Genomic DNA, 27406 nt, shown 5'->3' with positions numbered 1-27406 from the left:
TCTTAAAATAAACTTGTAGGCATTCCCACAGGAACTTGAAATTGAAAATATATGAAGGATTGGCAGGATCAGATTCATAATGATGCATTGTTCACATTTGTGATCAGTTTTTGATGCTGAATATGTTCTGTACATTTCATGACAGATTTTTTTTCCTCTAATTATCAGCCTTACTGCTAAACATCTAAAGCAGGATGATGTAAAGAAAAATTACTGCACAGTTCACTACAATAGGGGAAGATTTATTTAGTCAGGGAGATTTCAAGTGGACATTTAGATACTGCCACAGTGGCAGATAAATTAGCATGGGAAAGTGCTGCTGATTCTACTTTCCAATAGATCTAGCACGTTAGCAGAGCACCATGGGCTGGAAAAAATTATAATCTACAAATGGAAAATCGCAATATACTGAAATCTAACCAGGGAGTCAGAGGAACATGTCTCCTGGAATGGCTCCTGTGTTGGCAGAAGTGACTGGGCAGTGATCCCAGAGTGTATTAATCTCCAGTCATGAAGCTAACACAGGAAGGTCATTTAGTTATTAGGAAAATAAAACAGGTTTTATAAACTGAAGTGTGGTGATCATGAAAGGATTACACTCCTACCAGTTTTGCTCAGGAGTGTCCACTGGCTATGGTTAGGGCAGCAGGACAGCCTGTTACAGATTGTCTCCAATCTGCAGGAGAGCACAGCTTGCAATCACACACTTTGGCTTTCTGTCTTTGCCCAAAAAAGGTAATCCCCAAATGCTGCCAAGATTTGTGTCTGAGAGTGGCATCTGGCAGGAGCTACAGCCATGATAGAGAGGGTGTTAACAGCTGAAGAGTACAGGCAATTGCTGTTCACTGCTTTAGCTAGCACCTTCTTCTCATTTTATTTGGTTATACAAGCATTATCCATGTATTTTACAACAGCTCTCTGCACAAGGTAACCTCTGGATGTCCCTTGGCCTCCAGGAGCATCCTAGGACATGGTTACTGGAAAGTTTGAATCTCAGTAGGCAAAAGAAAGGACAGAATACAAGAGTGGAATACTCCTCAGCAAACTTTAGTGATTTATATGTAGTTAATTGAATTACTTCTTCTATTTCTGGATTGAAACAAGAAGTTTCACAGATCTCCACCTCACAGAGGACAGGTTTAGTTTAGATTTTAGGAAAAGTTCTTTTCTGTGAGGGTAATGAGGCACGTGGACATGTTACCCAGAGGCATTGTGAATGCCCCATCTGTGGAAGTGCTCAAGGCAAGGTTGGATGGGGTTCTGAGAAACCAGGTCCAGTCAAAGGTCTCCCTACCTATGTCAGGAGTGAGAAGGTGCCTTTCAAGACAAACCATCCTATGATTCTGTGATAGGATCAGAAACCTCCAAGCATGGATATTGCGCAACTTGTCTTGGTAACCTGTTCCAAAACCTAGCTGACCTAAGGTTTTTGGAACATGTTAATTAGTGAACTGTCCCTGGACATCTGACAGAAGCCCTACTGCACCAAACACCACTCATTGGCCTTCTTCATCAGTATAGACACAAGCCCTCAGATTGCCAAGTGGGACCCTTAACAGCTGGGGCAGGACCATCGCTGAACCAGGGAATGCAGCCTCTCCCCCCAATCCTGGCCTTAGATTCACACATCATAGAGAGAGTTGAAAAGAGACCAGAAAGAAAAAAAATATTGTTTTCACTGCATCTATGTTTTCATTTGCTTCATATTTTAGGAGCCGTCAGACAAAAGGGCAAGGAAGGAAGCTACAAATCCTTTTCAAAAGGCAGAGAAAAGAAATGAACAGCAACAACAAGAAGAAAAAAAAGGAAAAAGGTAATTTTGAAATATATCCTTAACTTCTAAGCTGTAGAGCCAGGCCTTGGATATTGTTAATGAACCATTAGCCCTGTCTTAATCACAACATCTCTTTCTTTTGTTCTCACACCCCACTGCTTTTTCACAGCCGGACACACTTGGATTTTCAGAAGTGACAGCACTCCTCTTGAGCATGGCTCACGCTGGTTGTAATGGACACATCTGTGCTTGCAATGTTTGTCTGTCATATCCACTGTTTGCTTTTAGCAGCACGAGAGGAGAGTGTGGCAGCCTGTCTGTGTGTGCATGTGTGGGAGCAGCAGCGAGAATGCAGAGACTACTTAAAACCCTGCTAAGCTGCTCTGTTTCTCAATACTGTATTTATTGCAACTCACTTTGTAGTCAGATGAATGGAGTATTTTTTTAAAGGAATTTTACTCCCAATTGTTTTTACTACAACATAAATTTGCTGACTCTTTATTAGACAGTAAGAACTTGGGCAACCCTTTGTGAGACTTGATCTTCTATTGAAATGTGTTCAGCTTTGCCCTGGAAGTTGGCCTTTCAGCTGAATAACAAAAACTCACAGGCAAAGCTCCCCATACAGCCACAGCATTGCTCTTCTCTGCACAAGCCTTTCTCCAACACTCCTCCTCAAATGAGTTCCCCGTGGCAGTGTCAGTAATGGTGAGTGAAACATGGCCAGGGTGTACTGTTATATTGTGAGCACAATTTTGGGCATGGTTTTGGGCATGGTTTCAGCCCTGGCCAGCAAGCAGCTCCTGCACAGTGCCTGGCAAGGTCTGGGGAGCCGCCTGAGAGATCTGGCTGCAGCAATGCTGATGTGGTGAGAGTGTGAGTCATGCCACGTCCTTTTGGCCCCCTGCCGCAGACTGGCCTCCAGTATTTACTTGAGGAGATGCAATCACACTAACTGCCCTTTTCTTTCCCTTTCCTTTTTTCCTTTTTTTTTCCCCTTCTCTTTCTTTTTTCTTCTCATTTTTCCTTCTCTTTTTTTTTAGTTTCTTTTTCTCTTTCCTTTTTTTCTTTTTATTTCCCCTCTTCAGCAACAACTTAGATTACCATTGCTTTAAGCTCCGGTTCTGCACTGAAGGTTGTATGAGTGATCCTTTCTGCAGCTTTGGACTCTTTCTCATCTGCCTGCAATTCTGATTTTTCCCTACAACAATTTCACTGACCCTGTGTTTACACTGAGTGAGGTGTGGCAACACCTTCGAGAGCTCTACATAAGTTTTACTTTTCATTTTTCTTGAAACTATAGAAATGAACCCAACCATATACTCCTTACATAGGGAAAGGATAAAAAACCATGATCTTTTTGCTCTAGTTGATAATTATTTTTTTTGCTCACATATTATTTAAAACAGTTTTTTTTTTCTTATATATTATCTAGAATTTACATTTAAAAAAAATCATAAAAGCAGAGAATGATTTGGGTCTTAAGGGACCTTAAAGATCATCTAGTTTCAATTCTGCTGCTATGGGCAGGGAATATGTGGATATGCATTTCATGCTGTTTCTTACCTTCAAGTTAATCCTATAAATTAGAGTGTAAGATACAAAGGGATGAAAGGTTAGCCTTAAAATGCATTTAGATTTAATTTATCCTTTTGTGCATCTTCCTACCATCATTCATTCAATCTGCTGCTATGTTCCCTTTTGTATATTGTATCCTAACAATCCTTTAGAATATTTCCAGAATGTTTATTAGCCAAAATGGATATTGTGAATCTAATGATGCTAAATATCAAATTAATTTCCTTATTGGCTCAATATTCTTGGATTAGTAACATGCTGCTTTGAAATAACCCATATTTCAGACACAAACCATTTCTTCTGTATTTATTATTTATATAATTGAGCCAAAACGTAATAATGTGAAGCAATAATACAAATTAATATTAAAAATATTAATACTTTACTTTTACTTAGGGATGCTGATAGCTGGAAGAGCAATGGCAAATATAATTAAAGTTGCATAACTCTTCCATTCTATCCATTCTTTAATTCACTCATGGTTTTCTTAATTGATCAGTATCCATTTCCAACATTTGTATTCATAGTTCCTGTCTGTAAGTGATTTTTTTTGGGTGAAAATCCATGTAAAAAATGTGCCAGCAATTCTTGAGAATAACAAAACTACAAAACTCAAAACTCAAAACAATCCCACAAAAAAAGCCATTATTTTCCCCATAAAAAGAATAACTCAAAAAGTCTGTCTTTTAAGAACAGCCTTCATTAAGATAGCTTGAGGAGGAAGATGAAGAGCTAAATGCTTTGTTGTTAGAAACGGGGAAATGTTGATAGGAAAAACGGAACTTGTGGTCATTTTCATGTGCAGAAAATCTGGCACATAACTTGCTATGGAAATGGCCTCTTTTGAGACAAAGTGGTTTGGTAAACATTGGCACCATTTTGACCAGAATGGGAATCTTTGGCAAGTCAGCTCTGCTTGCATGGAGTATATTTCTTGTTTGTAGCTATGAGCTGTTACTCAGGGAACTAATTGTGCAGTGAGTGAAAAACAGTTCAAAAATTTGGGTTAAACAGACATCTTGCCTAAAACTTGAAAGTCACACAAGTCTTTGACACACAGAGTATCCAACATCACTAAAAAGCCTCTCTGAAAAGAATGGATGGAATAATCTCAGTAGGTCACATTTTTGATCTTTCAGAGTTTAATTACTGCATGGGTTTTGCATATACTCTAAACCTAGAAAAGAAACTTAGCTTAAGTCTTGATTGAATGGTCAATGATCACCACTGGTACAACTTTCCACTTCTGCTACCTTTTTCTTCTTTACTCTATATTTGGGAATTTATTGGCATTTGGATTCAATTTAACCAAATATGCAATTGTAAATACAGAACAAATAATTAGGTTCCTTTTTTGATACGAATGTTAAGCAAGCAAGCCAAATAGCTTGATTTTGCCCCAGATATATTCCAGCAGCACTTATATTTAAAAAATAAAGATTTTTAGAAAAGCTGTTCCTGTCGTCATCCATCTATCATTGAGAAAAATTGTATTGGTTGCGTGTAGATGGAAAAGATCAGGGTTAATCCCAAAAGTAGATTGTGGGCTTTGCTAGCCACCTGTCAGCTAAGGACCAGCACACTGGAGGAGAAGCTGAAAAATACCTCGAAGAAACTTGTCATGCTACAAATTCTGACCCAACAGCATTATTGACTCTGGAATCCTTAACACCTTACTTTAACCATTCAAATATTAGACATTTGGTTTAAATTGGTTACTAAAGTCCATTGTTTAGGCAATGGAGAAATAGATACAAGTCTTTTTGGATGGTGATGCACCCCAGCTTTCAGAAGATGGTTGTGACAGACTGTCCTCTGAAGATACCTTTCCGATTCCTTGAGATTTAGAAAGAACTTCATATATTGTTGCAGGTACCTAACCCTTAAACTGCTAAAGTCAGTGAGACAAATCCCAGAGAAGATTCTCTAATACCAGCAACAGTCAACTGTTGGTTGAATTCAGTTTATTAAATGATTCTTTTTCAATTACAATAATATCAAGATTTGGCCATGCCACTTAACAGAAGTGAGAGGGGACAGGTGACATGTGAGGAAGCTGTATATGCTTCACACAATTAGGAGCACCTTCTGTGAATACTGGGTCTCAGAGACATTTTCTTCTCATTTCTGCCACATTCCAGGTGGAATTGCTGCAGTCCTGTTAGTGCTATTTATTGGGTACCAAAAAGTACCCTAGTTGGCACAGAGGTCACTTTCTGACCTTTTATAAAATATGGAATATAATCTTTAAAAGGTGTCTAATTTTACCTTCATTCCCACATTCACTTCCTTAGGCAATACTAGATGAGTTTTGAATTATATTTTTGCTTCTAACCCTGGAATTAATATTGTCAGTTGTTTAATATGTTTAATCCACCACAAAACATTTCCCTTATATATATATATATTTAATCTAATTTTTACTTATCTTTAAGTACGCATCATGCTATATATGAAAACAGAAAGTCTTCTGAATTGGTCAGCACACACATAAAAGGAAGGTGCGAAAAAGAACCCATTCCATAGCCTGAAACCTGTGGTCACTATGTGTCACATGAGACCACCCCACAGCAAGTAAGAAATTAGAAATGTTGGGGGCTGCTGAACACCAAATTTTCACAGCATATTGGCACAAAGTTGTTTAGCACAGATGTTTCTGTAATTGTGATACACTGGGAAAGTTCTCAGTCTTCCAGCTTCAATGGCTCCCAGACTCACACTTCCACCTGCGTGGTGTGGTGTCTGCTCTGAACACACTGGCCTGTAATGTGAACCATGTGCTAACATGCATGGCTCAAAAACCTGTTAAACCCCTCCTTTCCACCCCTGTTCCCCTCACATCTTTAGGCTTGTTTCCTCTTTTCTATTTTTATGTTTAAAGGATTTACAAAATGGAGAAAATAGAGACAGCAGAAATCTTTTGGGACTGGAGATGTGGGAGGGAGTTAGGGAGTTGGTCAGGTACTTCCAGTTTGGTAGAGAATTAAATTTGCTCACTGCTCTGTGCAGGGCATGCAAGGGCCTTTGGAAAGAAATGTGATGATGCTCTTTGTCATTAGATGAACAATTTGTGGGGAAAAATTTGATGCATTGCTTCTTTTCTTCAGGTTAAAGTGCAACTTAAAAAAAAATAGGCATGCGAATACATTTCAAGCCATTTATTTTTCTAGTGAGCTGTTTTTTTTGACCAGCATTGTTATGAGTCTTACTAGCTCTCACATAAAACTTTGCCTAAATAAATCTCAGTGTGCTTTCAGTTTTCATTGTATACTTGTCAGAGGTTCACTGCTGAACTCACCATTGTGCAAGTGTATGTTTATGTGAACAGAGGAGTCTCAACCTCATAACATGGGAAATGTGGACTAATATTTTTATAATATTTTTATAAACAAGTAGAAAAACATGGGTCCCAGAAATGCATAAATAATTTTTTTTAAAAAGTATGTAAAAATGTAAGTAGATAACAGAACATAATGTACATGAATTAAGCACACATTCTCTATTAAAAAAAAGACTAATTTTCTCCCAAAATCATGGTTAAAGCAAGACAAGTAAATTGTATATTACTTATATTTATACATGTACTCTCACTTATTGCTTGCTATTTTGTACAGGTACCATAAAACTGATAATATTTTCAGCCAGAGCTTTTTGGAAAATTTCCCACAGAATATATTTGCACTGGAAAATTGCTGATTCATAAAGAAATTCTTTTACAGAGGGAAAAGTTGAAATGAAATTGTTTTTAAAGGAAATATACAGAGCTATTTTGTAAGATCAAACCTATTAATTTTGTCATTTTCTAAAAGAATTTTATTTAATGTTCCTTATTTTAAAATTAGTTGTAAGTATAAAGTCTTGTTAAAATTTTCTTTGGAAGGCATATTTAACTGGCCTAGAAAACTTCCTTCCTTCCTTCCTTCCTTCCTTCCTTCCTTCCTTCCTTCCTTCCTTCCTTCCTTCCTTCCTTCCTTCCTTCCTTCCTTCCTTCCTTCCTTCCTTCCTTCCTTCCTTCCTTCCTTCCTTCCTTCCTTCCTTCCTTCCTTCCTTTTCTTTTATTTTTGTCTTTAGTTACAATATTGAGAAACGGTGAAGTTAGAGAATTTGAGCCATTCAAGCTGGTTTTTTGTGTCATACTTAAAAAGACAAAGCTATACATTGTTAAAATGACAGTTTTACCATGGACAATTCCTTATAGTGTTAATAAATTTTTCAGTATAAGTACTTTTATATATGTTGAACAGTGTCTAACCTAGAAAGGTCAGTTTTGTTGTACTAAAATGGTACAGTTTGAACTTATATATCAGTTAGAAAAGGACTGCTATGTTGGCATCTAAAACATTACTGTGCCACCTAGAAAACCCTTTGAGCAGACAGGAATGAAGCCCCCAGAGACTTAAGCATCCCTCTTTTCCATCTGTTGGTAATAAAATAACACAGAGGCAAAGATGGGAACTGGACTGTCTTTGTTCCTGAGAAGCAGGGCTCCCTCTCTGGGTGCTTCCCACATCCAGGGAGAATGGCTGAGCTCTTGGCAGCCCTCCTGGTCCTCACTGACCTTGGGCTAACGCTTCACCAGGGGGTCACTGGATAGCAGATTGATCACCCTGGAAGTGCCAGTTTCTCAAGGGTTACGCAAACAACCTCCAGTCATTAAAACTAACTATAAAAAAGCCCATTCTCCTTTTTTTAAAGTGGCTGAGTCACTGTTTGAGAAAGGAAGGTGGACAAAACCACTGAATAAACTCATCTTAATAAATAATTTATTTACTTCTATTTATCAGGCCTTGTAGATGACAACAGAAGTGGCTATGGATGTGAATACCCTCTGCTTATAGCTATTACAACGACTATTTTTTTCATATTAAAATTAGAAAACTTGAATATGAAACTCCAATTAACACTTCAGAATAAAAAAGTGATTTTCTTCCTCAAAGGATGCACTAAAGTTTTATTCTGATGGTGATACATGAGTCATGGCTGAAGGAATAATAACCTCACATGTACTATGAAAAAGATGCTAGGTTAAGAAGGAGCAGATTTAAGCTGGCTGAAATAGTAGGGATTTATATGATGTTTTCATAAAAATGTCTCTTCATACCAAAGTTCAGTTTTTAATTGACCAGAATATCACAACTTTGACTCACTTTGCAAGTGTTCGGACAGAAGTAGATGTCACTTTTTGACAGGTACAGAATTTCTATATAAATACAAAAATTCTAGAAATAATGGTCTGAAATATTTTAATTTAGAAAAAAAGTAAGACAAAAATTATTTTCTTTTCACTGAAATTTTCTGTGTTGACCAAAAAAACCCTAAGCAACAAATTTAAACTGAAGTCAAAAATTTAAATGTTGTGGACTGTAATGTACATCTTTAAAGAGAACTGAGAATTCACCCAAAATAATATTATTGAAAAAGTAGGAATAATTTTTTCTTTACTTTTTTGAGCACTGTATGAAAAAGAAAATTAGTCAGATCTTACCTTTTTTTTTCTTTGTTTCTTTTTTCAAAATAGATAGATAGAATTTTCCGAGTGCAAAATTTAAGCTAGTTTTAAGGAACTTTCAGAAGACTGTTCTTGTGTGGTGGACATTCCCAGTGCACACATGAACCTCCAGGATCCTGGTCTTTTGCATTTTATTAAGAGGAGGGATGTGAAGTCTGTGTAATGCTGGATGAAATTATGAATTGCAGTGGTGGTTTTTAAACTTTCTGGAATGTTCACCTGTTCATAAAAAATTACTATGATGATACAAAATATTATCTCTTTGTAGGTGATAATTCTGTTCCGCTGAAAAATGAATCAAATTAATACAATAAAATTAATTAATTTGAGCTATTAATGCAATTAAACAGATTTCAGAGTACCTACCTCAAATGCTCCAGTGACCTATAAAAGAGGTTATATAACTTAAAAGAAGCCTGTGTTTATGCCAAGTATTGAAAAGTTCCAGTGTCTATATGAGGGGGTAAGTAAAAGGATGCCCCAGTTTCTGCAGTGTTGCACTCTAAGATGCATCACATTTGCTTGAAGTTACTCATTCTTTGGGACCATGAAAAGAAGATAAATTCAGACAGTTTGTCACAATTACAGATGTGCCTCCTTTTTAGTTACTTTTTCTCTGCAAATGACCTCTTTCACTGCAGGACATGAAGATGCAACTTCTGTACAATAATGGATTAGCTCTTAAGATTTCTGTACTTGATTCATTACTGTTTCATGTGCCACAGTCAGAAGGTGACACCAGATTTGAGTTCCTAGTTGACTTTTAATAAGTGTTGCATCCTTTTAAAAGGCAAAAATAAACTTTCCAATATCTGTGAAATAGCATTTCTTATAAGAAGCAATGGCCTATTGCAGCACTTGAATGCTTAGGTTAGAATTCATGTGCTTTGAGTTTGAAATTTAGATTCTCTGCCACATCTTGTAAAGGACTCTTGGGAGCTTGAATACACAGTTTTGAAGAAAATGCTTTGCTTTAATGATGTTTGTGTTTTCTTTGTAAACTGCAATGGAACCTGGTAACCCATGGAGGAAATTTGCAGCTCCAAAGTTTCAGCTATAGCTGAGAGAGATGAGGTTTTACTGGACTCAGCACTTAGAACTGGAGATTGATGCTTTCATATGTAATTTGAAATTCATAAAAAGCATAAATGGATCTTCTTTCCTTCACCTTAAATTGCAGCAGATATGGTGAAACAATTTTTGCTAAAGGAGCATCTGTGGACAAATACAAAGGTTTCAGCAAGCTTTTTGCTGGAGAAGAGCTGAGCCATCCTGTCCTCTTGTACCTTGAGGAAAACAGTTAGAAATTTGATACATCAGGACTGAGGAGAAATAACAAGATCTTTTTTTTTCTGAGAAGACATTTATGTATCAGTTTATGTTTAGCTGGGAAAAAAAAAAAGAAGCAAGAAGAGCTGGGTAGACAGCTGGGTTAACAGTAGGCAAGCACTTGCAGCCTGGTGACATTTGTGAAAATAACAATATTTTTCATTTGTAGACTCTTCACTTAGGCAGCCAAGCTTTACAAGCAAGTGAGATCCCTGCAGAGTGAGATCCTTTCAAAGGGTAAACTAATGTGTCTTCATACCAGATGCCTTTTTCCTTGCTCATTTATGTCACTTTTACGCTACCCTGTGTACTTTTTTAAGCTTTTCTGAGCGATTACATTTTTTTTTTAAATGACTGACAGATGTTGTGGATTGAATGTCTATTGCTCCAATTAGTTCTGCAGAGGAAAACAAACAAACAAACAAACAAACAAACATACATCCCAAAACAAAAACCAAACAAAAACAACAACAAACAAACCCCAACAAAACAAAACAAAAACCCAAACCAAAAACAAAAATAAAGAAAAAACCTAGGTCCAAACCCTTGGTTTTATGCTCTTTGCCTTCTTCAGCTCCTGCAATCTGACTTAATTTCACTGTCTCCTTCAATACTTATAAAAGCTGTGCTCACCTCAGACCTGACCTGCTGCAGCTCTTCCTGCTGCCAACTTGCAGTAAAATTTATTGCCTTGTTCTATCAGATGACATGAAACAATGCCAGCAATTTCTCCAGTGTTATCTATATGTGATCAAACAGCACTTAAATTACCCCCACTGAGCAAAAATATCTTGTTTTCTCTTGAATGTTTTTAACCTGTAAAGTCTACTGGAAGCATACTTGTTTGACAACAGAACTCTTAGGCGGAAGCTTGTCAAAAGGAATACTTGACAAGCCAACATTTAAAAGTGCTGGGAAAAGGAATCTTATTGTATACTGCAGAACGTTGCAGTATCATTTGCTTTAGAGGTCAGCCAGCTAAAGTTATTTATTGTTCAAAAGGTGTTTTTAATCAATTTGAAAAAGTATGGCTTCTCTCCAAGTATGCCTCCCCTCTCCACAAGCGCCAGTAACTAGGATTAAAGAAGTTTAAATAACAACAAACCAAGCTTTGTATTTGTGCCTTGTGTCAACTCACACTGCTGTAGGAAAAGGAACATTGATTTTTCTTTTGTAACAACGCACTTAAAATGAAGTAGGAAAAAAATCATCTTGCAGTATTTACAAATACACCCCCAAATCCTCCAAGCCCTATGTTTCACAGTGCTTTCCACCTAGAATCTCTGATCACTCATTCCTTAAACCTGAGGACATGTCAACATTTGCAGTGGAGCGAGGCAAACATGCCTGTGCTCACAGAAATGGAAGTTGGTGACACCTCCGTGTGTAGCAGCACCCTGTGGGCACACCGATAGGAACCCATAACCAGGACAGTCATGTTCATGCCTTGCTGTGACCAGGCCTCTTTGAACCTGCTTCAGACCTTTTTCCCTCCATGCAGCTCTGCACAAATGCGGTGATGTGATTTACAAACCAGTGCAGCTGTCCCTGCATCGCACTCTTGCACAACTCCACCAATACGAGTGGGACTCTTTTGCATCTACAATAAACTATTATGTACTGTACTTTTCTTATCTTTATCTCTTTCTTTCTTTTCTGAAAACCTCACATATTTTGTTGCATTTACACTATCCCAACTTCCCCTTTAGGCAGAGAATGTTATTAGTATCTACAAATGAGTAATTGAGGAACAAAAAGGTTAAGTGATGCACCTATGGTCACAAAGAAAGTCCAGGGAAGGTGTAATCACCTTGGTAACTTGAAGCATCTACCTCCATCTAACTGTCCCTCAAGCTGTCTATTTCCTTTCACTGATGTACTGAACAGCAGTGCCAAAATAATTTAAGTAGTATCCCAGGATGAATTAAATGCTTTAAATACCTTGCCCCATCTTCAGATTAGCACTCCCTTTCTTTACTTCTGGCTGGTTATAAAGATGTGTCAGCATACAGATCAAATTCTATACTTGTTCTAAACATGAGCAAACCTTGAGGTTGCCCAGTTGCAGTTGTTGGCAGAAGATTGTTTAAACTCAGAGAATGCTGGTCAGCTGCTGACTCTCCACGTGTTGCACACTGTTTTGTTGCACGTTGTCTAAGTTACCATTCAACATACGATCTAAGTTTTGATAATGACAAACAGTATAAAAGAAAAAAATCTGAAAGGCAAAAGGGAATAAAAGCACGGCAGGTCAGTGGGAGTTTGCATGTATAGAGAGAACTCCAGCACTGCTACAGTCAATAGGAATTTTGCCTTTGGCTTCAGAGGAGCCAAATTTTCACCCACAGACCTTCTGTGGGATGTGTTCTCATCTTCCAAAAATCTACGTTGCTTATTTTATTTGCCCTTTTTTTTTTTTCAGTTTGATGGTAGAAAGTAGGTTCAAAAACAAATTGCTAATCACAGTGCAGTTATTTAGATGTATTACCCTTCCTTTTCATAACTTGGTCTTTTATGTTTATTTTTATCTAAGTTCTTTCTTCCTTGCTTCCCTTTTTTCTTTTCCATAGTGGCTTTACTGACTTCTGCAGAGTTTTATAAACTTACCTTCTTTGAGTAAACTATTTGAAAACAACCATACTTTTATAATTAAAATTTTTCTTTCTCCTTTCCCCCAAACATGTTGTCAGCTATGTAAAAGCTAAACAATCAAGTGGTATTTATTTAATTATGATTTTATGTAGTTATTTAAGAGAGTTTATTAGTTTAGGTTATTTAAACCTAGCTATGTTTAAAAAAATATGCACTGTACAGAATTACATCAAATTTGTGTAGTCCATAACAATAGAATACTATTCAGCAATTTGGTTCTGTATCAATATTTCAAGTATTTTTACTTATGATGAAGAAAAAGACATCTTCATGGAGAAATCCCAATAACTTTAACAATACCCTGCCTGTAGAATATGCCTGTCTTACTGAATCAAGTAACCAAATGCAATATGACTCTGAATATTATGCCCTTAATATTGTATGAGCATTGTTGATCTCTCTTCAGTCCTTCTACATTCAAAAGTATGCTGGGGGAAGAATTGTCCTTATAAACCAAGAGAGGCTGGAATTCAGTTCATAACTAAGGCAGAAAGGACTCAGAAGTTATCTCTTGCAAGGAGTATTGATATCTTTCACCTGGTTGTGCCAGGGAAAGCCCCTTCTGTGCTGTTAGTCCTGCTCCATGTACGTGGGACTGCTCTGAGCTTTGCATCTGACTCCCAGGCTGCCCCAGCCAGCAGAACTGAGCTGGCACATGGGAGTGGAAATAACCTGTGCCAGGTACAGGACTGCTGTGGATCAGTGCAGAGGAGCAGGAGCTGCATCACAGCTCTGTCAGCACAGTAAGCTGCCCCTGGGGCAGCCCCAGTGCCTGTGCTTTTAGTAAGGCCATGGCTGATTCCTAAATAAGCTGGTGGTGCTCGCTGTAGTTTTTTTAGGATATTCCACGTGACCTACCCCTTTGGCCTGGATGAGAATGAAAACCAGGGAACTTGCTCTTTACAGATTAAGTAGCTGGAACTCTTTGGTATTGGCTGCAATGAAAAACTGCTGGCTGTGGATGTAGAAACCACTACTACTAGGGTATTGAAATTATTCTAGTTAATGAAAGTAGAAAGTAATTTCATTTGCAGTATCAGAACTTTGTTGAAGAGTTCTTTAAGAAAGAGAGGGGGGGAATTAAAGAAAAAATGTGGGCAGGAGAGAGGAATTTTAATGTTTTTCTATCCTGACTTTTTATAGGAATGGTGCTATTAATGGCTTAGTGAATGCTTGTTTGTTTCCATGTGAAGGAAGATGGATGTGTGAAGAGTCACCCAAGTTCCAGGGAGAAACTGAGCAAGACAGATTAGTCCCACCTCAGCCTGACACCTGGGGCACATCCTTATCTAGGGGGGTAAATGGATCAGAATCTTACCGCCCGTTTATTTATTCTCCTTCTGTTTGGAGACTTTCCCTGATTAATTACTCTCTAGTAATTGCTGCTGTTAACTAATGTCAAATCTAATTAACCTGGAGTCCCTTCATCCAGTACCTTCAGCATCCCTCTGCAGAGACGAGAAGGTCATCAGCAAGGAGGTTCTGAGGATGGCCACACTTTACCCATTCGTTTATTTGCTTTGGGCCTTGTTTGCTATTCCTGCTGCAATGCCTGGCGACAGCTTTCTAGAATTCCCATCAAGTCTAATTGGCCTGCTGAAGCAGCAGTGAACACAAGATTTAAGAAATGTTTTCTTTAAAAACTTCTGGTCCTACAGACACTTTGAGATCAAGTTTCACTCTGCTGAAATCACACACGATTCCCTGTGATTTTCATGAGAAATACTGCAAGAAAGTATTAAAAGAGAAACATGTCTCTGTGGTTTGGAGGGACTGATGGCCAGGGGGGTTGAAGAGTGGGTGGTGGTAACATAGCAAGGCATCTACAGAATCTTTAAAGGTTGCCAAAATTAACACATACAAGGTATTCAGTATCAAAGTTTTCAATATTTGGCTCCATAAACACAATACCGGTTGCAAAAACAAAGCTAAGGATTTCATGCTGATTACTTAAATAAAAATTGTTTAATTATGAACATTTGGGAAATGAAGTTATGAAGGACTGACCAATATTGCTATGGCTTCCTAGTGTTCCTAGCATACTGTGAACACTGTGCCAGCATCTCACTGTGTAGAGCATTGTAGATCCATCTATGGTAAACAGTCCTGAGGCTCAGTGTGCTTCGGGCAGATGGCTCCATGCAGAAGGAGGTCTCCCATCATTAAAGCTTATGGCTTTTAGCTTCACTAAGGAGTGGGCTTTCCAGTCCAAAAAAAGCTACCAGCATTGTCTGTGGAGAGGCTGATCAGGGATGTCAAGATTTTATCTGCTTTTAGGTATTTTCATAGATCAGCACTAGAAGATTTATTTCAGAAAATGAATAGGAATAATTCAAGTCATGTTAGTATTCAGGAAATACTGGATAATACTTCAGATTGGTCACAAAGATCTGTTTTTTCTTTATGGTTTTCTAAGATTAGTACTGAAAATATGCATCTCTTGGAAATTTCAGTCCTGGATTACTCCTGTCTGTGTCTGACTTTTTAACCTCTCCTGTCCATCCCTCTGACTGGCTGCAAACCATTTTTCTGCCTCAATTGCTTTATCTCACCATTTACAGGTCTCATAGATACAACTTCCAGTTGAAGTTTTGGCAACATAAATGAGAGCTATAGAAAGACTATGTATTAGAGCAATGAGTTGTATGTTCTCAAAAACACAGTTTGAAGTCACATGATTTACACTAGAGTGGTAGTGGAACATATTCCCAGAGAGTAACCACTCAACAACTGGTGAGCTCTTGGTATGACTACCATGTACCACCTGTTTAAGGCTTTTCAGTCATAAGTTGGATAGTAGAAAATCTCACAAGGCTAATACATTGAATGCTCTGTCCTGCCCTGTTGTATGAGAAAAAGAATTGTTTATGAAGTAAATTCTGCACTTTAGAGTCTAGCATAAGAAGGTAAACTAGATTTAATTTTAATTTGTAAATAATTTAGATTGCAGCAGTTCAGTTGTTGTTTCACAAAAAAATCAATATTTGTACTGAGAAGAAAAGGAAGGTGAGGACAACAGGTATCCAGAGTTTGAAGACTTTTTCAGCATTGTATATAAGTCATTCCCAACTAGGAATCCAAGATGTAACACTGTAGTTACTCACTGGATTGAAGGCAGATATGTTTAATCACAATACTCCTTGTGTTACCAGTGCTCTCACCTAATCTACATCTTTGAACTACATTCCTTTTCTTCACTGCAACTCTTCTGTTATGAAAATTCTAAACCATATCACTCTTAATGGCCATGCCTCACGACTAAATTAAACCATTACACATAGTGTTTTCAGGACACAAATTTATTTACCACTCATATTTGATTGCTAGTGTGGTGCCTGATGTATTTGCCTGGGTAATTTAATATTTTCCCTAAATGATCACTAGGCACACCCTTGGAGTTTGAAAATATCAGGGACTATTTCCACCAACTGATTTGGTCACAGCCATCCCACCTTAAAAAGCCCCAGAAGTCCTCAGAAATACACAAATAGTTTTTCCCATCATACTGAAATTCTTGTCTAGAGATTGTCTTGGATAGGTCACTTTGCACTCCTTTCTTCTCTCAGAAGTCCATTAGGAGTCATTCAGAATTAGATAATGTTATTCAATGTTAATTTTTAAATAGCTAACATTGGGATTGTGTTCTGCTTTCATTTCCTATGAAGGCAAAGCCAGGGGAAGATACAAAACTGAAGAAAAAAATATTCCTAACATTTCTAAGTGAAACACATCACCACCAGTAGCAGAACATTAAACCTTCTTGATCTTCTGAACTTCCTAGATTTCCTGTGAACAGTAAGGTGGATGAAATTTCTGCCACCATCTAAAACAAGAAAGGAGCACTCTTTCCAGATTTACACAAATGAATATATTTGACATAAAATATGGTGTTATTATTAATTTTAACCAATCATATAAAATATTGTTAGATCGTTAACAAAAATGTAGGTGCAAATATCTGGTTTTCATTTATATGATACTAAAGCCTTAGGAATATTTGCCATCTTGAAGAATGACAGTCTTTTGTCCTATTATTCTCTTACCTTTCTTGTGCAATTCCTGATGTGAACAGGTGGAAAATGGCAGAATTCCTTCAACTGTGATGTCCACAGAGTCAATGATGTCAAAGTGAATAAATTTAAAGAAAAAACTTCTTTTCCTCCCTTGTTCTTTCTCCTTCCTTCCCCTCCCCTCCCAACAGTACAGAACAAACCATAATAGAAAAGGAAATATGGCAGGAGGTGTAGGCAGATAACATCTGGCTGAGGAGCTCAACTTCTGGAGCTCTGAAACTGCTTCTATAATGGCAAGTTAAAGACTACCTGGAAACATTCCCAGACACTGAAACACTGCACTGTAAAATTGTTAGCACAGACCCTGGAATGGCTTTGACCCTCTCCAGCTAACCCCTTCCTAAGCATTCCTAGATAATGTGCAGGAGTCTACATTGCTGGGGGATCATTGCCAGGAGGCAGTTTGGGTGGAGTTACAATTTAAACTAAAAAACCTTAATTTCACAGATGTGGCCAAACTGTGCCACTTGGCCAGCCCAGGGGTCTTGGCTCTGCTCAGTTTCCTGGTACAGATGTTACCTGAAACTTCCAAGATCTGTCCACACCTACAGTTGGTTCTGCCACAGATTAGATTCTGTTTTTCTGGAAATATTTCTAGGTATTCTTTTGCAAGTGCTCATGAGATTGCAATTCCAAAGTCATTTTGATATATATTTATAATTTCTGGCATATCTGAGTGTTTCACAGATAATTTTAACTTACCTGACTACACAAGATGTATAAGAGACCAGGATTATGAACATATTATGAAAGTCATACACAGAGCTAAAATAAAAAGGTATTTTCATGGCCACCTTCCCCCCCACACACTCAGAAGCACTCAACCCCCTTCTACCTATGATTTATTTTTGATTCTCAAAATATAGCAAGATCCATCCCCAAATCCTTTGCAGTCATACTGAGTCTATAATATAAGAGGCCAAAAATATTTTAAGGAAAAATAATGATAAAGAGAATTTTCCAACTCCATTTTACCTCTTCCATAACACTGCAAATGAAATGGCTTATTACTATAATTCCCTCATAAAGGTACCTCTTGCCAGAGCTACAGCATCTCTGAAAACATGACTCAGCTACAGATATCAGTACTATGTGCTCAGATTTTATACTGATGTATCTGAGAACAGAAATCTTCCCTTATTAGTCATCCTCTTACTTTTAACCAGTGTTGTCTATACTAAAAGTGACAACACTCAGATACAGGTACACACATAGGTATGCATTTGTTTGTTTGTTTCCTTTCCAGATGCAGTTATACTGACAAACACTTTATTTTTCTTTATAATCTTGATCTAACAAGAAAAAAATGAGTTAAGGTGTTAAAAAATACCGTTACTGCAAAAGGCTTTCTGGTATGTTTACACCAGTTGATCTATATCAAAAAAAGGTCTTTAAATATAGACAAGTGATAATATTCATACACGCTGAGTAAAGAGGAAAACTTCCTGTTAGAGGTCTTCAGCATATTAGATTCAGTTTCAAAATATGTGTGAGGGAAATTGTCAGAGTAGTTTAACATGAAAAGTTTTGAACAGCTCATTTACTGTAATGAAGACAGAGTATAGGCAAAGCCTTCTTAAGGGTCTTTGTATTTCCAAGCGCCTTCAGCAGTTGCGTTTATGCAAAGCATAAGTGACAGGGGGGTTATCCATTGTATACAAAAGTACTTATTTTTTTTTTCCTAGAAGTTGCATGCATTTCTGTTTCATGTGACAGATTCATCTCTGTATCTTCTGAGAGCTTAGGTTTTCAGAAGATCTTTCATCACCAAAGAGGAAGACATGTTAATACTGGTAGGTTTGCCATAGGATTTCTACTTTGGGATAGTAAAGTTCAACTGGTTGCACCAATTTAGCTGCTATATTGAGAAATACCACAGCATAATATTGGAAATACTGTATAAAAATGTCAATTTTTTGTCACTCTTAAGATGTAATTGATGTGCTTAGGATAACTAAAATTATCTTCTAAGCTATGAGACAGACCTTTCCAGTGACATGCAAATATACTCCAGAGGAAGGCAGTTTTATGAAAAAGCAAAAAGGAGACAGGAAGAGGAGAAATAAAACAATGGATAGATTTACAACTGAGATTGAGCTATAAAAATCTTGGGAACTTGCAGCCTAGGACAATTGTGACTTGCATCCTTGGGTGTTTCTTTGACTTGTGTCAGATTTGAAGTCAAGGAAAACTGCGGATACTCACTGAATGTTTAAATCTTGTACATTGTTCGGTCTTTCTTTCTCTTTCAAGCATCAAACCTAACAAAAAATCTTGCTATGCACATATGAAAAATTCCACTCCCACCAAACCTCCAATTTTCATGCTGTCCAAGGAGCTGAATGAAATTCCTTTATACATTTTTTATTCCTGTTCCATATAAGTAACTTAATTTAGGGTAAAAATTAATTTGCTGGTCAAAATTTCTGAGGGGATTGCTTGCAAAAAAGAGGCATTTTATTTTAATAGAATTCACTGAACTCTGTTGAGCTGATTATTAACACTAATATATCCAGAAAGACTGAAACAAAAAGCAGCATATTTAAAGTAGAAGAAATTACTTTTCAGTTATGACTAGTTTGTGATCAGAAACCACTTAATTACAGGAAAAATTTATGCAAGATTTGGGAAAAAAATACATTAACAATAAATATTAGTTAAAATTGGAATAAATAAATAAATAAGTCAATAAATTAGCAATCATATTTTTGCTTAAGTTAACCTCGTGTTAGGCAAAGCAGTGTGCTGAGAATTTTTACAAAGAGTATAAAAGCTATCCTCCGTATCTGGAATTGATAACATGCTGTGTCTCATTGCACCGTTTAAGCAATAATTTCACTCCTATTTCTGTTTTTAGAGAACTGTGCCTCAAAGTTCCTGTAGCCAAATCAAGCTATAAATGAGGTGAACTTAACAATGGAGGCAGCTAATAACAGAAAAAAAAAATTCAAATAAATATCATAAATTGTCTATTAATATCAGTCTTTCCATCAGAACTGTGTGGCTATGTGAGAGAGACTAACACAAACAGAAGTTGTCAAAGGTAATGCAGAGTAAAAATTCCCTGCAGCCTTAAAAATCCTGAATATTTCCCTTGGTAATCATCCACATCAGTCAAGAGAAGTTCAGTAGTGGAATGGAGAAACAGAAATTGTCAATTTTGTTTGGCATTTACATGGATGAATTTGACTCTTAAAGGACTGCAGAAAAGTATCTACAAAGTGGATACTTAAACTGTGCAACTGAACTTTGTTGATTTCTGTAAACCAATATCATGAAATGCTCTACAGCTGGTTAGAGCAAGTTAGAGCGGAACTCAGAAAGTCTGTAACAGTTTACAATATTTATTAAGAAAACAAGCAAAAAATTCTTAAAATATTTGTCATCACACAACAGCATATGTTATTAGGTCTTTTGTACTGTGTGACTTGATAAGAATTTCCCTCTGCTTAAAACTGCTATTTACACTTGCTCACATTTCTTAAGATGTCGACTGTTTAAAGCACAATTTGGATATTTGTGCTCTCAGAGAATATAACCTGAATTGGATTCTTTTTCCTTCCTTTGTAATGAATACATTCTCTTGCCTTTCTCCATACCTTTATTTTTTATATTTTTTTTCTTTGAAAAGCTTGCAATATATTTATGATGTTTCTAGTGCTTCTTTGCCAAGGAATTTCATCAGATACCTTAATATCTCTGAGGAACTTGTCTGAGGACATGCAAAAAAGGATATATTTTAGCAAACCCCCTTGTGCCATGCAAGCCAGAAAAAAAAAAAAAAAAGTAGTTTTGGCCTCATTCTTGTCAGGAGTAATTTTGACTTTGCTTTCAAAATGTTCATTCATCATTTGATCTATAGTCCACTCACTTTGGGGATGAGATGCTACCTGCATTTGTCTGAGCCTGTAAATTTGACAGGCGATCCATTTTTAGGCATTGTGAGACATTTTTTAACACTTCAGCTGTATGTCCCAGCTGGAAGCAAAAATACCTAATCAGTTATTCTTAACACATGCAAACAGAATTGTTTCTATTTGTCCTTGACAGACTTTTTCAGGGATGTCAATTTCTTTCCCTATCAGTTTATTAGTAAAATCTAAGTATCTTTATCTAATGTCTCCAGCCAACTGCAAGTACAGCCTGAGATATCGAAATAAAACATCGTTTTTTTCTGTCATCTCAGCCAACATCTCCTCTAGCTCAGCCTTCTCCTGCCAACTACAAAAAGCAAAAAGAAATCCAAAATGTAACAAGTTCCCAAGCTATCCTTAGCATGAACTGGTATTTTCTAGATGACTCAGAAGCCAAAGTTAATTATCACAGAATGGCCTCAGTTGTCACAGAATGGCCTCAGATGTATGTTCTCTGAGTTGTACTACCATCTGTACAAAGATAGCTCTGATGCAATTTCTTTCTTGGCTCTAATTTGTGGTAAAGAAAAGTTTCACAGTTAAATACACTTGCCATCTGCACAGGAAAGTAAATCAGATCCCACTGGTAAAAATGTCTCCTGAAAAGATCCCTTTCAATCCCTTTCACAGTTTTGAAACTTTTTTGATATCTCCAGATCCCTTCTCCGATGGCATTTCCAAATGTCTGTGCTGGTTCTCTCTTTCTTATAGATCTAACAAAGAAATAATCTTGGGACATTGACTGGGCTCAAGAGATGGTTTAAAATTTAGCATCCCTTTCCTTAAAAGACACTGTTTGGGGATTCTTATTACTTCATCCATCTTTCTCTTCCCCCCGGGTGGCTTGGAAGGACCATCCCATCTTGGCTCTGACCCTCCACTCCTGCTACTGTTGTTGATACTGCTGCTGACTCTCTGCAGTCATGATTGATGTCTTGCTGACAGGCACATAAATCATGCCTGTTCATAATGGTTAATGTTGGTATTTGCATGTATTAAGCATGTTTTAGCTCTGAGACACTTAGCACCATGTGTGCTGCATTCATTCTGCTACCTCAGGGCCTTGAAGGGAGAGGAAGGGAGTTTTCCATTTATAGATAGTTTTGTTTGGGCAGTAGGGAGAGCAGAGACCATTGTTAAAAACCCATCCAGATGAACAGGAATGTACTTTGCAGCTGCAGCACAATTCTCTCAGCCTACAAGACCCTACAGGATAAATTGTCTGGCCGACAGCGTATCGGCAGCTGCAAACAACAATGCATCTGCAGTACCACTGGATTTTGTACCATGTGCTGGGATATGAGTGCAAAAGAAAGATGTTTCTTAAATCCTGAACCTTTTAATGTTTCACACAGACTTTTGTGGATACCTGGCCTTTTACAGATGATTTTTGAAGAAGGTGCAATTTCAATTTTATAGATTTTATCACTATAATTTCTTCTCCCTCTGTTGGCCCAAAACCCCCAAGAAACTATTCTTATTATTTCATAATATAATTATCAGTCCTATGTTTCTGTCGTCTCCAAAAGCTCTCTGCAGGGAACAATTTGTCCCAGAATTTGGCAGCCTGGACAGCCTTCAGTTTTTACTAACCCTCCTGATGGGAATGAAGTTTTGGCAGCTGATGGAATCACAGAGGTATGTGAAAGTCAAGACTGAAGAAAATCCAGGCTCAAACCTCCAAATCTGCAGAGAGATTGTCCCTTTGGGGATCTCCAGTTCTTCGATAGTCCAGGTCATGGAGGCAGCCTGTGACCCTCCCCACGCAGTTGTAGAAAAGAAAGCTAATGTCATGAACCATTTCCTCCTTTGTAGACAAGGCTGTTTTCTTTGCAAAACTAGAACTGGAGAGCAGATCTACCTGGCATTATCGATTTGTGATGATAATCACTAGTTTTACTTTTTACTATAAAATAGTTAACACAGTTGCTGGTATAGTTTTGGGCTTTGGGCTTTGCACTATTCCAAGAGATACTCTGCATAGTTTGCAGTTTACAGCAGGTCAGATATCATTTTCACATGATCAATTTTTCATGATGTAGTTTCTAGCTTCCCTTTAGACAGTATTAAGGAATCTGCATATGTTTTTGCTCTTCTAGAGGCCACCTTAGTATTAAGTGAAAAAAAAATCACAATGCAGCAAGACATTGCAGCATGGACCCCAGTTTAAATGGGCATGTTTCAAACAAACTTTACAGCAGCCGTTGTAATACCAGTCCAGAAGAGGCATATGTAGTTAAAAAAAAAAAAAAAAGTTTCGTGGACATTTACAATCTATAGAGAGAATCGTCTTTTCAGAGGGTTAAATTTTTTTGTTATTTTGCAAACATACTCATTGCTCTATAGTGTTTTTCCATTAAAAAATGGGCTAGATGACAGAGAAAAGTAGCCATCAGAAGTCCTTATGATGAAATAGGTCCAAATCTTCTGCTCCTGGGAGTTGAACCCAAGCCCTTTGGCATAGCAGAGAGCAGTGATTCTTGTAAATGTCAGTGCTGATTAATTAGGGGTCTGGCCTGAACATACCTATTGAAGTAAAGCTGTCATTTATTTCAGAGGGGATTTTGCTCAATCAAATAGAATTGCTTAAATATTATTTAGCTAAAAGTAACACTGAATTTAGAAAATACTAGCTTCTGAAATAATGGAGGGCCATCCTGCAAAGAAATTTTTCCCAGGACAAAATGGCACAAGAGCCATACTCCAGATGTTAGGACTATGGATTTTTCATAAGCCTCATTTAGACAGAATATATAGTCCTGTTTCACCGAAGTTGTTCAGGTGTGGGACACCAACCCAAAGACTAAAATCTAAAACCTTTTGGTTTGCAAAAGCAACATGTTCAGCTGCCAAAGGGGGTATTGTTGTTTTTTACCTTCTTCTGTTAATTTCCAGGGTTCTTCAGGACAATTAAGAGACTTTTTGCTAGGGAGCATTACACTTTTCACATTAAATGACAGCTAAGGAACAGGAGAGGATCTTGGTCCATCTCATCTTGAGATTAAGAAGTGAGAAACCTACAGTGTGAATTCTTAGACAACAAAGAAATCATTGGAGGAAATCCCAAGTTCATTTTTTAAAAATGGAGATAGAGAAAGGGAGTGGGAAAATGAAGAAATATGATGAAATTGTCTGTTAATTTAACACATAAATATATGCATCTTAAATATTATACAGTTGCTGCGATTGCAACAGTAAAAGGTGATCCAAGGAGAAGGTGCCTGTCTTTTTTTACTACATGAACTCTGACTGTTTCTTGACTTACAAGTTTTATAAAGACCCCAAGGATTAAATCTTGCGTACTCCTGTGATCAACTAAACATGGTAAAGTTTAGACACCAGCCTTCCAAAAGGCTGAGACTTCCTGGCACAACTATAAGGATTACTAAGAAGGTTTGCAGATGATACAGAATTGAGAGTTGCTAAGTGATCCTGGAGAGAGAAATTAAAGGACTGGGGAAAGAGGGGCTGGAGAGCAGTGCTGGGGAAAGGACCTGGTTGATACAAAGTTGAACATGAGCCAGCAGGGCCCTGGCAGCCAGGAGGGCCATCCCTGTCCTGGGGCATCAGGGACAGCACGGCCAGCTGGGCAAGGGAGGGGATTGTCCTGCTCTGCTCTGCACTGGGGCAGCCTCACCTCCTGTGCTGGGGGCAGCTCTGGGTGCCACAATATGAAAATGACATTAAATTATTGCAGAGTGCCCAAGGCAAGAAAGCTGGTGAAGGGCCCTGAGGGGAAGCCGTGTGAGGAGTGACTGAGTTCACTTGGTCTGTTCAGCCTGCAGGAGGCTGAGGGCAGAGCTCACTGCAGTTACAGCTTCCTTGGGAGGGGAAGAGGAGGGGCAGGCACTGATCTCTGCTCTGTCATGACCAGGGACAGCATCTGAGGGAATGGCACCAAGCTGTGTCAGGGGAGGTTTAGGTTGGATATCAGGAAAAGTTTTTTCACCCAGAGGGTGGTTGGGCACTGGAGCAGGCTCCCTAGGGAAGTGGTCACAGCTCCAGCCTGACAGAGCTCAAGAAGTGTTTGGACAGTGCTCTCAGGCACATGGTGTGACTGTTGTTGCTGTCCTGTGTAGGGAAAAGAGTTGGATTTGATGTTCCTTGTGGGTCACTTCCAACTCAGAATATTCTGTGATCTTTTCTTTAAATTTAGGGATTTTTTTAAAAAAATATTTCATTTCTTAGTAATTTAAGCCTGTTTCTCTCTCCCTGAAAGCATTTGTATACTTGTGCTTACATAAAACATTTCTGCAGAGGTGTGGAATATTTTAAGACACCTCAGAAATATTCTTCCCTGGATTTGCCAATAGCAGAAGGATTCAGCAGATGGCAGGATGTGGCCACTTCAAGACAGCCAAGAATCTGGGCCCCCACCCTCCTTTCTGAGCATGTGTAACCAAGCTGTCTGTCTGTCAGACAGTGGGAGAGAGACCAGTGTGGGAACTGCATGTACTATTGGAAAGCTTTTTAATGAATATCATTGCCATAATTAAGAAATTATCTTTATGCATTTAAACAGAGGCCCCACTCATGTGCTGTATGAAATTCTTACTTTGCATCTCTGGAAATCATAGAATATTTCTTTGCATTGGCTAGGAACCCACATCTTAGCACATGCATTATGGCAAATATGAAAGGATTTTTTTTATGATCCATTAAGATTAAGAAGTACATGCACCCATTGCCAACAAGCACACCATCTAATCAATCTTGCATTCCATTACTCTGTTTCATACTATTTTTGATGGGAAAATTCCACTGGGTGGGCTGTCATCTCTTTTATAAATAAGGAATAAAATAAACAAACAAATAACCCACTCACAAGCCAGACTGATTCTAAGGCTCACGAGATTCTCATATATTAACTGCCTGCATCCCAAAGTAACATCTATTTTGCCTTTGAGTTCAAATTATTTCAATGAAAATTAATGGCAGTTATGCACATTTGGGAAAGTAAGGATAGACCCTGAAATACAACACTATTGCCTGGTTTTGATGGATTTGGAAGGCTTGCAACCCAGCTTTCTATCAGGGGAGAAATCAGTGATACAGAATATCTTAGAGTCATTTATTTATACTGTGTACAACAGAAACTGAACATAGGTGGTCATAGACTACATGCAGGCTAAACCTTATTTAAAAGTCCTAACCCAAAAGCCACTTTCAGGTTCTCAGGAAATAATTTTCACCAAGAACTAAATCTAATCAGAGAGCATAAGATAGGTTGAACTCCCTGGTTGTTTACAAAAGCTCCCTCATAAACCTGAACACCAAAAACTAACAGTACAACATTCCTTGAAAGTGCATGTATTCCTTGTAGACTAAGAAAAGGAATGTGTAAGATTATATTTAACGTGACCACCTGGTGACTCTGCTCCTACTAGAACAAAAGAAAGCTAATATTTTAAAAGGTGCTTAAGACTCTCTGACTTTAGTGTAAGTAACTTTTATGTTCCGTAAAGGATTAAACACCCAAGTCCAACTCACAAATAGGATCCAAAAGTGGCCAGAATGTAGCCCCCAGGTGCAGTGCTGCTGACATGAATACTCTTTGGGTTTGGAAGTGGAGTTCAGTCATCTGCACTGCAGGGATCTCTGTCTGAGCTTACTGCCAACACTCCCTTTTCCACCTGTGAAGACAAAAAAAAGCTTCTGAGGTGACAGTCATCTCATCCTGAAGTAAATACCTGAACTAGATGTGATAAGACTTCACTAACAATAAAAAATCTGGCACAGAGTACTGGCTGAGGCATGGTTTTCTACATTGCAGAGGTCTATATCTGGGTGAGATGAATCCCACTGTTTGTGTTTATGCAGTTTTCACATAGAGAACTAGAACAGTTTTGACATTAATGAGCAGCTTGTCATCTAGTTTGTGCTTGGACTCAAGTAAGCTCTGAAAGAAAGATCTCTCTCAAATCCACAGGGAATTACAATGCTGGAGGCCTCTCAGGGAGCACCACCATGCTCCAACAAGAGAGGAGTCTCAACAAAATATTGCTCTGGCATCTTTCTTTCAAAACCCCAGGCAAAATCTCCTACTGTGACCAAGGCTCCCCGGCAGCAGGAGGGTTGTGTTCCCCTTTACCCTGTGAGACTCTGGAATGTTGTCTCCCACTCTCTCCAGGAGCACTGTAACCCTGTTCACAAAGCTCTGACCTTCTTGCTGGAGATTTCTATCAGGACAAAAGATTAAAACATTTCTTGAGCCAGAAAGAAAAAGCAGGTGTGACTCCTATATTTGATTGCTAGTGGTTAAAGACTTAAGGGCATAGGCAAAAGGAGAATTAGGTGAACTGAGCTACAGGCAGTGCTGTGAGAACTGTCTTACTGTTTGGCATGAGATAAATCTGGCTAAAGTGTATGAAATGCAAAAACAAGAAAAGATATGTCTCACAGGAGGAAAAGTATTTCATTTGAGGAAAGGAAATCAGAGGTAATACTGTAGTTTTCCAGCTCATGTCATTTTTAATAAAATCTGCAGGTGGCTTGCTTCTTGTGTAGCCTAATGCTACAGAAAGCAGCTAACTGTGAAAGTGTAAAATTGGAATAAACCAATAGAAAATAGGTCCAA

General features: G+C 37.9%; 1 long non-coding RNA gene across 1 annotated transcript in view; it reads left to right on the top strand.

Moving 5' to 3' along the window:
- The window catches only part of LOC143693704 (uncharacterized), a 34369-nt gene extending 29611 nt beyond the window's left edge, over positions 1-4758 (top strand). Inside the window, exons 3-4 of the long non-coding RNA XR_013181641.1 lie at positions 1713-1813; positions 2818-4758. This is a non-coding gene — a long non-coding RNA (uncharacterized LOC143693704). The remainder of the gene's footprint in view (positions 1-1712; positions 1814-2817) is intronic.
- Positions 4759-27406: the final 22648 nt, after the last annotated feature.

The sequence above is a fragment of the Agelaius phoeniceus genome, chromosome 3, assembly GCF_051311805.1.
Source record: "Agelaius phoeniceus isolate bAgePho1 chromosome 3, bAgePho1.hap1, whole genome shotgun sequence".
NCBI lineage: Eukaryota > Metazoa > Chordata > Aves > Passeriformes > Icteridae > Agelaius > Agelaius phoeniceus.
This window is presented reverse-complemented; position numbering and strand designations above follow the sequence as displayed.